Source organism: Podarcis bocagei, assembly GCF_964188305.1.
Source record: "Podarcis bocagei genome assembly, chromosome: 10".
Lineage (NCBI taxonomy): Eukaryota > Metazoa > Chordata > Lepidosauria > Squamata > Lacertidae > Podarcis > Podarcis bocagei.
The window spans coordinates 36,261,273-36,275,903 of NC_138135.1; the positions used below are offsets into that span (position 1 = coordinate 36,261,273).

A 14,631-nucleotide genomic window follows, 5' to 3' on the forward strand; every position below is an offset into this window, starting at 1 on the left:
GCATCACTTTTTATCTAAAAAATATAGAGATATTCCACATGCCAAAGTGGTTTCTTCTTGGCAAGAAATTTCCTGATTTGCTTAATGGATAGATCTGCTGTTCTTCGACACCTACATTTAAATTATTCACACACCCACACCCAATTTGTGTTTGTTTGCTTATAGTTGGTTGTTTCCTAATAAACAGCTTACCACACCAAAGTGCTTCTTTTCTGTTTTTGCCTGGAAATTCAAGGGTTCTGATGTCTTGCCTGATTGCTGCTTTACCATGCTCAGGTAATCCTGACAGAGGATGAATGATAGAAAGTTTAATGAGTTTTTTCTGAGTTGAAGGCATCCTCGGTCTGCTGCCTTCTAACAACTCTCAGCACCTTTAACAAACTACAGTTCCCAGGATTCTTTGGGAGAAGCCATCATTTTTTAAAGTGGCATGACACACATGTGAGCAGGACAGGGCAAACTGAAAGACAGATTTTGGGCATTTCGTTTGTGTTGGGATGTGAAGGCGGGGAGAAGCCCTGGAAATGTCAGGACCAGATTTCTATCTAGTAAATGCTTGCTAAAGATCAACTGCACCTGCAGTGAGGTGGGAGGAAATATGCACACAACGCACCGCACATGCCTGTGATATTTTATTGTGGCCTCACCCTTCTGCAAGAAACAAACACTTTGCATGCCTCTGAACAAACAAAAAGTCACCCTGACTCCTGCTGTTCTGTCAAGCGAGAAGATCAGCATCTGTAGCTCCGGCCTGGAATGCAGAAAAGGTGAGGCCCCCCTGTCACAATATCACTTGGGACAATGAACTCATTCATGTTATGCAGGATGTCAGGCTAGAAGATTGCAGTCAAGGGTCAGAGGAGAACGCTTGCATTTAGATCCTCTATCAGATGAAGGACTGCCGGAGAGGAATGCAGATTCGTACGGTGGTTGACCAAACTCATGTCCTTAAACCTCAATCATGGGAAAGGTACAAAGCTACCATATACCAAGACGGACTTTTTGTCCATCTGACCCAGTACTCCCCACTCTGACAGGCAACAGCTCTCTGAGGTCTCATTCAGGACTCTTTCCTATCTTCTACCTCTATTGTCAGAGGCAGAATGACTTTGAATACCAGTTGCTAGAAAGGGCTGGAGGAGAGTGCTCTTGGACTCAGGTCCTGTTTGCAGGATCTTCCTATAAGCATCTGGTTGGCCACTGTGAGAACGGGATGCTGGGCTAGATGGTCCACTGGCCTGATCCAGCAGGGATGTTTTTATGTACTTAAAATCTCCTCATTCAGAAATGTGGAGCCTGTGACTCTCCAGGTGTGTGTGGGCTACAACTCCCACCATCAAGCAACTTCAATAATAGCAGTAGAGAAATATAGGAAATGTAAGTACAAGTTGGGTTAGGAAGACAGTCTAGGAAGTTTGGAGGTTCCTCTCTCTATCTACCATCTCTCCATACAAATCCGATCACCCTTAATGCAAGCTGAGTTGCATTCCCACAACTTCCAACCCCTGCAACTCCCCAGATGTAGGTGGACTGCAACTCCCATCTTTCCTGACCATTGACCATGCTGGCTGGGGCTGATGGAGACTGTACTCCAACAAGATCTGTAGGGTTATGGGTTCCCTATCTCTGCCTTTTAACTAGAGATGCAAGGGACTGAGCCTGGGATTTTCTGCATGTGCTCCTTCCCTCATACAGGATGCAGTTGCTGCTGCCGCAACTGCTACATCAATAGTGCTGTGGTGAAGGGAGACGACATGGGAGGGTGGAGGGACTTTCTTCAATTGTTTACTGGTTGGATCATCAACTACCCAGGGACAGGCGCAAGGGAGGGTGAGAGTGCAGTTGATGCGAGGGTTCAAAGCGGTAAAAAGGCTTTTGACGGTGTGTGATGAAATATCCAGTGAACCTTGAGTGGGATAGGGAAAGGCCAGGGGGAGTCTCACAGAGCTATGAATGTTCTTGGACATTCCAAGGAGCCTTCATGGTGGAAGTTGCTTGGGTTGTGCTGAATTCCTCTTAGACCAGGATTCTCAGATTTATTATACTGCATCATCCCAACTGAAGTGAATGACAATCAGCTCACCAGGTGGTTCAGATCCCTTTTCCCAGCTTGTGATGATACAAAGGGTGGGAGAGGACAAAGCCATGGTGGTGCAAAGCAAGTTTTCAAATCCCTTCATCAGAGTCCCTAGTAGGGAAGCAAAGATATTGCCCAAACAGAAGGTTTCCCCTGTTAGCCTGCTGCCTCTACAACCAAGGCAAGTGGTGGAGTATGGAAGAATTTGTTGCATTGTGAGGGCGTGCAGCATGCTCAGGGATCTGTGGGCAGAGGGTGGATGTGGAGGCACAGTTCTCCCAAACCTGGCAGGGCTCCTGTGCTGCAAAGTGGTCTCTCAGTCGCCACTTCCCACATCTCACCTGTATAGTAACCAGCTATGCAGTCTCCTTCCTCCATCTCAGGCAACAGGACACCCACCCCTCCCATAATACACACAGAAAGAGAGAAAGAAGCAGGAGAGAGGAGAGGGAAAAGGGGTGGGCAGAAGAAAAATGGAAGAAAAGGAGTGACAGAAAGAGATAGAAGAGAAAAAGATTGGCTGGAAGAGATGACCTTTCATCCTCATTTGCTTGCACAGTGGTTACACTTAGTCTTTATTCAAACATTTGTTCTGATTTGTTTGTGTGGCCATTATGACAAGGATCGTTCATCCTGATTTGCTTGCAGAGTGCTTATATATGCCTCTCCGTTACTCATTTCCTCCTTCCCACATTTTTCAGTGTGTTTTTCCATCATCACTTTCCTCTCTGTTGTGACGGAGAGCTTGAATCCACTTTAACAATGCAAACCTACATTTCTAGAGTGTGATCAAATCCCTTCCATGAAACAGGGACAGTTGGGAGGCTTCCAGAGACTAGGAGGGGGAGACCATCCATTGAGTGGATGCTTGTGGAGGGGCACAGAGAAAAGGGGGAGGGAGAGAGGAGGTCTGGTTGGGGGGGTTGACTCAGCTCAAGGCCTCTAGGTGTCTATAATGCACAACCTAGAAGGAGAATAGGGGCAAGAGAGGTCCACATCCCAGAAGAAGGGTTTGGGAGTAGCTTTCTTCCTCTGGCAATGGGTTTCATCCCACCCCACCCAAAATTTGGAAGATGCACTAGTTTGAAAGTTAGCTCCGATTCACAGGGTGAGTAATAGAGGTAATAGTGGCTTAAATCAAGCGCTAGGACATTTCGAAATTAAAGTGATGAATCAAAAGCGAGAGGACAATACATGGTGAGATTTGTGACATGCCAAGTACTGAGTGCCTCCCTCAATAAAGCATCTCATTCATCTCACAATCAGAACAATTGCATTGAGGGTTCTTGGGTCATTTAAGCTCACACCCCCAACCAGCTGCTAACAGGAGGAAGGAAAGAGGTGAGTGTCACTTCTGTCATTTTCTCCTCATGTCTTGGGGAAAGGGCATTGTGAGCAGGGGCTTCAGTAACTCAGCACACGAGCAGAGGGATTCTGACCTGCTTTTGCTGCTTTGTTCCAGGCGAAAGCACCTTACCATTGCTGGTGTGAGAAATAAAGAGGGAGGGTTGTAGCCCAGAATCAGAATACCTGCTTTGCATGCATAGCATCATAGAACTGTAGAGTTGGAAGGGACCTGAGGATCATCTAGTCCAGCCCCCTGCAGTGCAGGAATAGGCAGGTGTCCCATACAAGGATCGAACCAGCAACCTTGGCATTATTAGCACCATGATCTAACCAACTGAGCTAGTGCAGAAGGTCCCAAGTTCAAGCCCTGGCATCTCCAGTTCAAAGATGCTGGGAAAGATGTCTATTTGCCTCAGGTACCCAAGAGCCACTTCTGCTCACAGAAGACCAGCCTTCTCCAACCTGGTGTGCTCTAAATACTTTGGACTACAACTCCCATGACTCTCAGTCAGCATGGGAATGGTGGGCAAATGAGCTAGCTGGACCAATGAGTCTGTATCCTGCTAGAATGCAACTTCGTGTGGCAGGAAGGCATAGTCCAAGGCTTCCCAAATGTGGGTCTCCAGCTGTTTTGGGGCCCTCAACTCCCATCATCCTTTGCTACCAGGACCAGTGGTCAGGGATGATGGGAGTTGTAGTCCAAAAAACAGCTAGAGACCCAAGTCTGGGAAACCCTGGATAGTCACAGCCATCAAGCAGGAAGGAAATGAGTGTTATTGTTACCCTCAGTCAGAATGAGGATCTCATCATCCACTGACTCATTTGTTGGGGCGCAGTGATCGTCATTTGCAAAGGGATGTGGAAATGTGAAGAATTGAACCTAAGGTTGGAAAACTGAGAAACGGAGGGAAGCCAACATTGCTCATCTCTATTCTGAATGCCTTGGAGTTTGAGGGTTCCCTGGGCTGGGATCTCAGCAGCCCATGTAACCCACTGCTAATCTGAAAATGGTGCTGGCAGAAAGTGGGAAAGGAACTACGCTGCATGATCACAGAGCTCCTCGCAGCTCTGTTTGACTAGGCTGTTGCTGAGATCTTTGTAAAGATGCTGCTTGGAGCCATGAGGCTGTGCCCCATTTAAAAATGCTTAAAAAATAAATAAATGCATGATTGTGATGCTGCTGCTGCTGCTACTGGCTACATAAATCAAATAGCTCCAGTCCCATTACACTTGACCCTTCAAGCTGACCTGGCCAGTTGAGTCTTTCAACAAGAAGATCCCCTGGGAGGGAGTCTGTTTGTACACCCTTAAGGGCTTTTTGATTTCTGAATAGGCCCTCTGTGTACACAACATGCAATAGCTTTCGGGGTGGGGTGGGTGCTAGCTGCCCCGGAGTATGCAAACACACAGGGCAAACGGGTGGAGGGACTTAGCCAAACCGAACATGTGTCAGCTGGTTCTGGGGAGAGGTTTCCTCGAAGGGAAACCCCATAAAGCAAGGCAACAACCTCCCAAGGGGAGGAGTGGAAATCCCCATTGAGCAAGCCCTGCCTAACAAGACTGGGCCATGCCGTCTCTGAACAGCAGACTGGAGGAAGAGCTTTGCTCTAGCATGTGGCAGGGGGAGGAGTGGAAAACATGAGCTACGTCTCTCGCTTTCCCAGCTCGGGGGCTGTGATTCATTTGGAGACTGGCTGAATCTCCGCTGCGGAGGCAAGGGCTGGGAAGTCGCTTTTGCTGGGGGTGGCAGCCCTAGAGTACTAAGCCGTGTGAGAGGCTCTCGGCAGAAACTCCAAAGCTTTCTTGGCAGCAGGGAGGGGCAGAGGCAGCTGCCTGAGGCCTGGAAGGCAGCCAAGAGCAACCGCTGGCGGAAGATACTGTATCTCTCTCTCTCTCTCTCTCTCTCTCTCTCCCTCCCTCCCTCCCTCCCTCCCTCCTAGCACCCGCCCTGCAAAGAGGGAAAGGCAACAGAAGCACACAGCAGGCAGGGCGGGAGAAGCAGCAATGAATGGATGCCACCCAGAGGTCTTTCCCCAGCCTAAACAACCCACTTTAAAAGCATGACGTGTCTCCCCCAAACCAACACCTTTATGTGCCAGTTGCGTTTATGTGCCACTCACAAGGCATTAACAAAGGCTCTGTGTTGCAGGTTGGGGTTTTTGTGTGCGTGTGTGTGTTTTAAAATAGTCAATTGCATGCTTAGAAAGCTTCAAGAGCTCTTGAAACTTTCACAGTGCATTGACAGAGAAACTGTGAAATGTGTTTGCGTTGTGACAGGGACCAGGTGCTGAAGGGCAATGGGCCCCTACAGACTGGCCTAGGCCAAATGTTCAGGATAGGGCTGCACCTCATAGATGCTGCGCTCGAGCCCACACTTTGCAAGGAAGCATGAGAGGCCTATGCTCCTTTGGTGACATATCCATACATCCCTTCATGAAAAAGGCAGGTTGAAGCACCTCCAACCCTGAGAACAAAACCCTGTATAGGTTTGACTGATCTGGTTGGAGCTCATTGATTTGGGGTTCTGGCAAGAAAAAAAGAAAGGGAAAGGAGGAAAAAAGGTGCAGAATGTCTGTCTCTAGATCAGGTGGGCACTGCCTGTGGGTTGCTTCAGCCAACAAATCAAAACATATCTCTTTGCCTGAGCTTTCCCCCACTGTTAAAAACCAGTCCGTGGCATTTCTGGCTTCTATAATTGATAGCAATGCTACTTAATTGACAGCGGCTTTTAAACTTGTAATTGCATTATATATTGATTTTTTCATTGTTCAGCAAACTGCCCAGGAATTTCTTTAAAATGAAAGCTGTTATGCAAATCATAGAACTATAGAATCATAGATGGGGCAGAGATCGATTCCTTGAATGGTAGCGTTGGAAGGGACCACAAGGATCATCGAGTCCAACCCGCTACAATGCAGGAATATTTTGCCCAACGTGGGGCTCGAACTCACGACTCTGACTGAGCTATCCCTGGTGGAATGAATTAGAATCGTAAGAAGGAAAAAACATGGTGGGTTCAAGTCATAATTGAGAAATGCAGTCAATCTCTGGTAGTTTTAGGAAGGCTCATGGGAAACAGATCACCGTATTTTTTCACTCTATAAGACGCACCAGACCATAAGATGCACCTAGTTTTTGGAGGAGGAAAATAAGGGGAAAAAATATTCTGAATCTCAGAAGCCAGAACAGCAAGAGGGATCACTGCACAGTGAAAGCAGCAATCCCTCTTGCTGTTCTGGCTTCTGGGATAGCTGCGCAGCCTGCATTTGCTCCATAAGACGCATACACATTTCCCCTTACTTTTTAGGAGAGAAAAAGTGAGTCTTATAGAGCAAAAAATACGGTATGTGGTTTTTGGCTACTGGCCTGATTGAAGCATGCAACTACAGGCACACACTCCACCTCTGACTTGACCGGGGCAGAGCAACAAAAACATGTATGTTTTCATAACAGATTTGATTCATTTTTCTCAGGCGGACCAGGAAAAGATTCATAAAAAAAGTCATAACATATGAGCAGATTTCCAAAGACTGCAATAAACTATTCTCTTGATTCATCAAAACTGCCACCAGGCTGTTGCTTAGGGTTGCCAATTTCTAAACCAGACTCCTGCAGTTTTACCTTTCAGATAGCCTTGCAAAGCTACTAGTCCTCCAAAACAGTTACTAGTCTGTCTTTTTTTTTTAATATGTACCAATATTTCTGTCCAACACAGTCAACAACCTGAAATAAAAATAAAGCTGATAATAATAATAATAATAATAATAATAATAATAATAATAATAATAATATCCTGCATTGAATTTATTGATGCTGCCTGCAACCAAGCCTGCTTTAAGAGTATCTTGATATGCAGTAATTAGCAGGTGACAACATTTCTCCTCATGCCATGAAAACCTGATAATTGCTGAACATCCAGCAGCTGTCAAAGGGACAGCTGAAAATGCCAGTTGCAAAGTTGGAAATCCTCTGGCTGCTGTTTGCAAATCTCAACAGTGGCATGAGAAATGCCCTAGCTTGACTTTCCCCTGGGGTGTTTGGTTCAGCAACACAGGCAGAAGATCACAGCTATGTAATGTTGAAAGCCAGGCTTAGGGCATGTGATTTCAAGGCAAAAGGTCTCACGTTCCTGGCATCTCCAGGTAGGGCTGGAAACCACAGAAAGCTGCCTTATACTGAGTCAGACCACTGGTTCCTCTAGCTCTGAATTGTCTACACAGACTGGCAGCAGCTCTCTGGGGTTTCAGGCAGTCCTTGCTTACAAAACATTTCTTGACCAAGATCCAGGAAAAGCTTCTGCAAGTCCGTGTAAACCAGCATTTCCCAAACTTGGGTCACTGGCTGTTTTTGGACTACAACTCCCATCATCCCTAGCTAGCAAGACCGGTGGTCAGGGATGGTGGGAGTTGTAGTCCAAAAACAGCCGGAGACCCAAGTTTGGGAAACACTGGTGTAGACAATATTGCGCTAGTAGGACCAATGGTCTAACTCTGTATAAGTCCGTTTCCTATTATCCTAATGCTGCAGAAGGATTGCCACCTTCTGGTTCCATTTCCAAGTCAAGTTTTAAAATCCCCATTTTGATTGAAAAGATATATTGTAAAGATGGGACGGGTGGGAATGCAATTGCAAGAGGTGATTTACGAGTACAGTGGCACCTCAGGTTACATACGCTTCAGGTTACATACGCTTCAGGTTACAGACTCCGCTAACCCAGAAATAGTGCTTCAGGTTAAGAACTTTGCTTCAGGATGAGAACAGAAATCGTGCTCCGGCGGCATGGCAGCAGCAGGAAGCCCCATTAGCTAAAGTGGTGCTTCAGGTTAAGAACAGTTTCAGGTTAAGAACGGACCTCCGGAACGAATTAAGTACTTAACCCGAGGTACCACTGTACAAGAGGTTGCCAGAGAATGCCCAGAGAGGTAGCTAATGCACACAAAGTAACCCTCAATATTTGCCTGCAACAGATATAACTAGTTTCAGAGTGGATGTACTGTAACTGCAAAAGTAGCCAGTTAAGCTTCTTCCACTCCTGGGACACTCTGTGTTCCTGGCTAGGGTCCTTCAGTTCTTTGCTCTTTGGTCTCCTTTCCCCTCGCTGCCACTTCATCTCCCTTCCTATAGGTTCCTGCCCCTTCTCCTTAGAAAGACCACAGCCCTGACGCATCACACCCATGGGCATTGGATGCCAGCATTTTGCCTTTTAGCACTTCTCAGACTCTGACCTGACTCTGTAAGATGGAAAAAATGTGCCTGCACTCTGCTCTCTTTTATCATGGGGTGTGTCAGTCCAGCCAGCCCATGTGCTCACCACAGACGACTCCCAAGAGTAATAAAGAGGTCTTGAGGGGGGGGGAATAGGGTGTGTCCAGCTGGAACTATGAGTCCACATTCTCCCATTTTTTATTTAAAAGAAAAGCCCATGCAAGCTTAGGGGCAGACAGATCAGTCTATTGCTGTATTGCATGTGTTCATTCTGCTCTGTTTCCACATTAAGCCATGAATTTCTTCTTTTTAAATCCCACATACGAAAATGTATCCGTTTCATATTTAAACGCATATTTTGAAATGTTTGAAACACCTATTTTAGAGCATTGTAAACCCAATTTAAATACACATTTTTATTGCAATGTACACGTTCCTAAGCCTCTTACCCTAAATTACATTTTCCTTTCGCATACCTTAGTACATTTTTTTTTTTTAGCCACAGATTGAATTACACAATTTGGAGATCCATATATTAGGCTGGTCAGTTTGCATAAAAATACAAATGTTTTTAGTCAATTTGTCAGTTTGCATAAAAAATGCAAATGTTTTTAGTCAATTAAAAATGCCCCTCCCAAGCAACCCTTATCCGATGGTGATTCTTCCCCCTCACAACAAAGGGTGTGGCCATGGCTGAAGCTATTTTGATTTGCTGGAAATCTCTCTCCTTCCCTCAGTGCGAACTAGGAAAACTAAACCAATGTTCAAAGATGCTTTTGCCGTTTTCTTAAAGGTAATAGGATGACCTGGGCTACAGACATTTGCACACACACACACAAATGGATTCAGAGGTATATGTCTTGATGTCACATAAGACATGGGCAGATTTGCAATCTGGGAAAACTTTCATGGGCACCACACCTACCCCCAGAACCAAGCAAGTCTGTTGGCTGCAATGGAGTGCTAAAGTTGTAACAGTCCTACCTGAAACACCTGAGAGTTGCATGGCAGTGGTGGGCGAGGAAAGAGACGAAAGTGGGCAAGGCAACCAATATAAATGTCACCTAGCAGTCTAGTTCCACACATTCTCAGATAACGCACACTGTCTTCCATCAAGGAAACGAGGCATTTTCAGAGCTCAAGGACGTATTCCAGACAGACATTATACAGATCATTTCAAGTAGGCTTTGGAAGGCTGTGTCTCTTACAGAAGGGTTGTGATCCTGCATTCACTTGTTTCCAGGAAGAGTCAAGGGTGTACCATGCTAATGGCTTGAGCTTGCTGGGTGTTGGTGGAGTGCTCAGATGTGGAGCTCAAGTACCTTCTCCTTATCCATAGTACAGTTTGAGGAAGTCATATTTCTGCTGTGCCTTGCTCCGAATCAGTTGCACCAAGTTTTGTACTCATTGAATCTCCTCTCAAGACACCAAGAAAGAAGCCTTTCATTTCTTTCAAAGGCATAGCCTCTGACCCGCTTCATAAAATGCAGTCAAGTTAAAGAGCCAAATACGAACCCAGATCTACACTTGTGCTCTTGTATTTCTTCTTCCTCTTTATCCTATCCCTCTGGCATCATGTAGCCCAAGGTGACATATATGGGGGTTGCCAAGTGGTCACCCATTCAGGCACTGACCAGACCTAAACCTCATTCAGGCACTGACCAGACCTAAACCTGCTTAGCTTCAGCGAGGTGGTGGCCTCACATGCCTTCAGGCCATACCCTGGCACTCCAAGGCTGGTGATAAGATTTTATCCCATCCTACTTTTGAAATGCCAGGAACAGAAACATAAATTATGGATTTCTTTTTAGAAATAAACTGCGTGGAACGAGTACAGAGAACCTATAAAAAAAGGTTTATTTGTCTAAAAATTATATTCCATGTTTACATTTAAATGTTTCAGAGAATTAATTAAAATGTCACTGAAACAAATACCAGCCTTCAATATGAAAATAAAGCAGCATTAATATTGAAATAAAGTAAAAAGAAAAACTATAAAATAGTTAGGATCATATTTTTCTCTCCCCCCCTTTATTTATTTATTTATTTATTTATTTATTTATTTATTTATTTATTTATTTATTTATTTATTTATTTATTTATTTACCAGCCAGGGGAAAGGCCTGGGCAATTTTTCTTTTAAGTTCTTGATCTAGTAGTGCCTGTAACTTATCATCCTAGATGCCAGACAAGCAGCCCTGGGGAGTACATTCCAGCATTGAGGGGCCACCACAGAGAAGGCCTTTTCCAGAGCTGCCACTTGCCTTTGGCAGTAGGTTCCACACTGGTGAAGACCTTAACAAGCACATAAGCTACTGAGGAAGGTTTAGACTGCCAGTTAGCTGAGGGCAACCAACAGGACTGATGCCTTATGATGATTGCTTGTGGGATCTGGATGACTAATAATGATAGTTGTCATTTCATATCAGTGGCTACTGGCCATGAGCAATAAGTGGAACCTCCATGTTCAGATGCAGTATCTCTGCAAAATGAATACTAGATGCTGGAAAAAGACAACGACAACAAAACCCTTGCCTTCCTGTGCTGCTTATGGGCTTCCCAGAGGTATCTCAGACTATCCACTGGTGGGAACCAGATGCTGGAATAGTTGGACCTTTGATCTGATCCAACAGGGCTGTGGCTAAGTGGCAGGCAAGGCAGCAGATATGGTGGGCCCCTCTCCCTGCCATGTGAGGTTCCTTGAGCAAGCACCATCTTCTCTTCCCCTCCTACACACCACAGGCTGAGTCACCTGAAACATTCCAGAATGGTTCTCAGCCCAACCACAGCTTTCATGGCCACACAAAGCCCTCTATCACATGGCATGGCACGTGCAGTACACCACCCAAAAATCATGGGCGCACTGCACATGATGCATCTGCAACATGATCCAACTGGGGGACGATTTCCCGGCTTGTGAGAGAATCTCTCCTGTTCTTGAAGTCCATCTAGCACTCATCAAGCCTTGCTTTAAACATATGGAGTGAGGTGGGACGGGGGAAAGAAAGCTCTGAAACATTTGCCCCACTTACAGTGGTACCTCGGGTTACATACACTTCAGGTTACATACGCTTCAGGTTACAGATTCCGCTAATCCAAAAATAGTACCTCGGGTTAAGAACTTTGCTTCAGGATGAGAACAGAAATCATGCTCCAGTGGCGTGGCGGCAGCAGGAGGCCCCATTAGCTAAAGTGGTGCTTCAGGTTAAGAACAGTTTCAGGTTAAGAACGGACCTCCGGGACAAATTAAGTACTTAACCTGAGGTACCACTGTATTTGTCTATGAGTCTTCCCAACTTTGACTCCATCAGCCTTCTTTGGCCCATGGTGGAAGTTCCCTACCCTTCCAAGTTAAAAAGCAGTTAAAAAGCAAAGGTGCGGTTTTTCTCCACATGTGAGCCCAGAAGGGCCTTTTGCGTCATCCACACCTGCTAATGCAAACATAAAACCAGCACCAGCTATCATTCACACATATATTCGTTTTTAATAGCGCAAAGATCAAAGGTATCATGCACAAATAAAAGCATTCTATTTGGAATGCAACCCACAGGATGCGATGCACCTCTATGTCTTCAAAGCAGAAGTCATAATTCTTCCTCGGTGGGCATGCCTTAGCTAGCACAACATGGCTGATCCCGAGCATTCGTGAAATATTCATGCTATAGGCTAAGCATATGCCAAGGATATTGTGCACCATTAACATGAAAGTCTAAATAATTGCCCATTTAATTAGGGGGTTCTGCAGTGCCGTGTTATCTGGAAGCAATCTGCGTTTAAGCATGAGCTTAATGGGCCTTGCCCATTTCACCTCTTAGGCATTTATATTTATATATATTTCTTGCTAGCAGCATGGGATGAATCTGGAGGCAAAGTTTGGATCATTCCAGGTACTTGGATGGGACTGCTGAAGGGAATACTTAACAGGGCCAGCTTGGTTTGTACTAGGGGCAAACTGAGTCATCTCTTCCTCCAAATGGAGTTTTGTTCCCTTTACAGTATTGTCTGTGCGAGGAGATAGAACCCTCCCCTCCCTGGAAACATGTTGAAATGGGCCACACCTAGGGAAAGCTGCATTCCTTCAGGCAGTGTGCAAGTCGATTCAAACAAAATCTTTCCTCCACCACCACTTCAGTTACATATATATAATCTTTCATTTAAAAATAAATAAAGATCTATAATGCTAACCAGAGGCCTTTTTGACAGGTGAGTATAAAGTTGCAGTGCTATGCATATTTACCTAAATAAGACCAAATGGCCATGGTGAGACCTACTTCTGAGCCGATGGAGGTGGGGAACTGTAATATAATCCTTGAAATGTTTTCTTGTTTGATCCACTACTGGAATGCAGCAAAGTGCTGACCTCAGTGGAAGATCCCTCTATTTGAAGGTCCACAAGTGCTTAACTGCCTTGGGTGCAAAGCATTTAATAATATTTGCCAGCTAAATATCACTCTGCGCAGGTGATACTTGGCAGGAGCACCAAGAGGCATGTAGAAATTGCTCGTGACAACGGTGCCATCTGCGTTGCAAAACACTGCGTGTGCATGGCACAATCTGCACTCAAACAATGCACTTGTTGTGCCCATTAGCTAATTCACTCTTTCAGTCCAATCAGTGCAATATAACTTTATTAAGGGATGGCCCTTAAAGGATTTCCTTCCCCAGAGGAATTTCTGGGGAAAGGAAGGCACGCTAAGCTATGTGTTCCAGTTCCACACCCAGCCCAATAGTTTACAACCTGTTAAGACACTCCAATCTGTGTAGATCCACCCCACTTCAAATAACCGCCCCCACTTTAAAAACCATTGTTACTTTTCCAACTGAAAGGGCGTATTCAACATCATTCTTGCTAGCTGGGAATCTTCCCAGCTCAAGTTAAATCCTTCTAACTATGAGGGCTCAGGAAGGGACCCAAGTGTCGCAGACCAGACCTGCTAATGCAACAGAAGAAGACTCACAGTACACAGTGCAGGGACAATATATTGAGCAGAGTCAGTTACTCTGGAAGAAACGGGTTGTGCCGCAACTCACAGCCCGTTTCTTCCAGAGTAACTGAATTGTGGTCACCCTTGTGGCAAGCGTCAGCCCTTCCTTCAGTTGACTTTTCTTTAGATTTTGACTTTCACTTGCCCGCAAGGTTTGCAAATGCATGCGTGTCACAATACAGGAATGTAGCAATTCCCCTCTCTGCAACAGTCACCCATTAGGCACTTCGTTCCATTTCCCTCTTCTAAGTGAACCCCCATATTCTAATTGTTTCAAGGAATCCAGTGTCTGGGATGCCAGCAAGAAACGTCTTCCAAATGAATTAAATAGCAACAGGGTGAGTGCATTAAAATCAAGGACAGCCTGCCCCCCTCTCCAAACTCTCTGAAACTTTGCGAGCCCGAAAGTGGAGGAGAGGAAAGACAGGCAGGTGCTAGTTCTGAGCAAGACAAAATTGCACAGTCACAAGGCACAGTCAGGTTCTGTTGGGAAGCATCCTTACCTTAGAGAAAGAGGTCTTTTGTAGAAGGAGCTGGGCTCTTGAACTCCGGCTGCCTTGAAACTCAGAGCTGCAGTGAAGGGAGTGCTCTGGCTGGCGAGGGTTATAAGTTTCCCCTGCTGGTGTGCTGGGATGGGTGGTGTCTTTTTGACTGTGCTTTAGAAGAGTTTCTATGAATCAGTCTGGCTTTCATGAATTTTTTTTTTTTTAAAATATACTACGCCCTGCTTGCTTGGCAGTGAGCCAGAAGTTTCTGGGCGGGGACCCAGCTATTGCAAAGCCTCCCCCCCCCCTCTCTCTCTCTCTCGCTCTCGCTCTCTCTCTCTCTCTCTCTCTTTTATGGCTTGATGCAACAGGAGCAGCAGCAAGAGGAGGGGGACCCCAGCCTACGCTGCAGAAAGGAGTGACTTCAAGCCTGATGAGTCACACGAGAGAAGACACCCTGGCCAGGTCTGTTTAGTAAATCTTGAGTAATGGTTGCCAACCATAAAAAAAACATAGTTACAGATGTGGTAAC

At 45.6% G+C, this 14,631-nt stretch overlaps 2 protein-coding genes across 6 annotated transcripts in view; one reads left to right on the top strand and one right to left on the bottom strand.

The window, feature by feature from the left end:
• The window catches only part of EMP1 (epithelial membrane protein 1), a 29,511-nt gene extending 15,226 nt beyond the window's left edge, over nucleotides 1-14,285 (bottom strand). Inside the window, exon 1 of one of the 2 annotated variants that reach the window (XM_081209601.1) lies at nucleotides 14,118-14,285. The gene's annotated coding sequence lies outside the window, so the exon portion shown is untranslated. The remainder of the gene's footprint in view (nucleotides 1-14,117) is intronic. The other variant, XM_081209600.1, reaches the window with a different exon arrangement.
• The window catches only part of GSG1 (germ cell associated 1), a 114,070-nt gene that overhangs the window by 45,574 nt on the left and 53,865 nt on the right, over nucleotides 1-14,631 (top strand). For 2 of the 4 annotated variants that reach the window (XM_081209572.1, XM_081209574.1), the window contains one exon: nucleotides 14,471-14,564. The exons of 1 other annotated variant lie outside the window; for it this stretch is intronic. The gene's annotated coding sequence lies outside the window, so the exon portion shown is untranslated. Of the gene's footprint in view, nucleotides 1-11,908; nucleotides 13,589-14,470; nucleotides 14,565-14,631 lie in introns of those variants that run through there. One more of the 4 variants, XM_081209573.1, reaches the window with a different exon arrangement.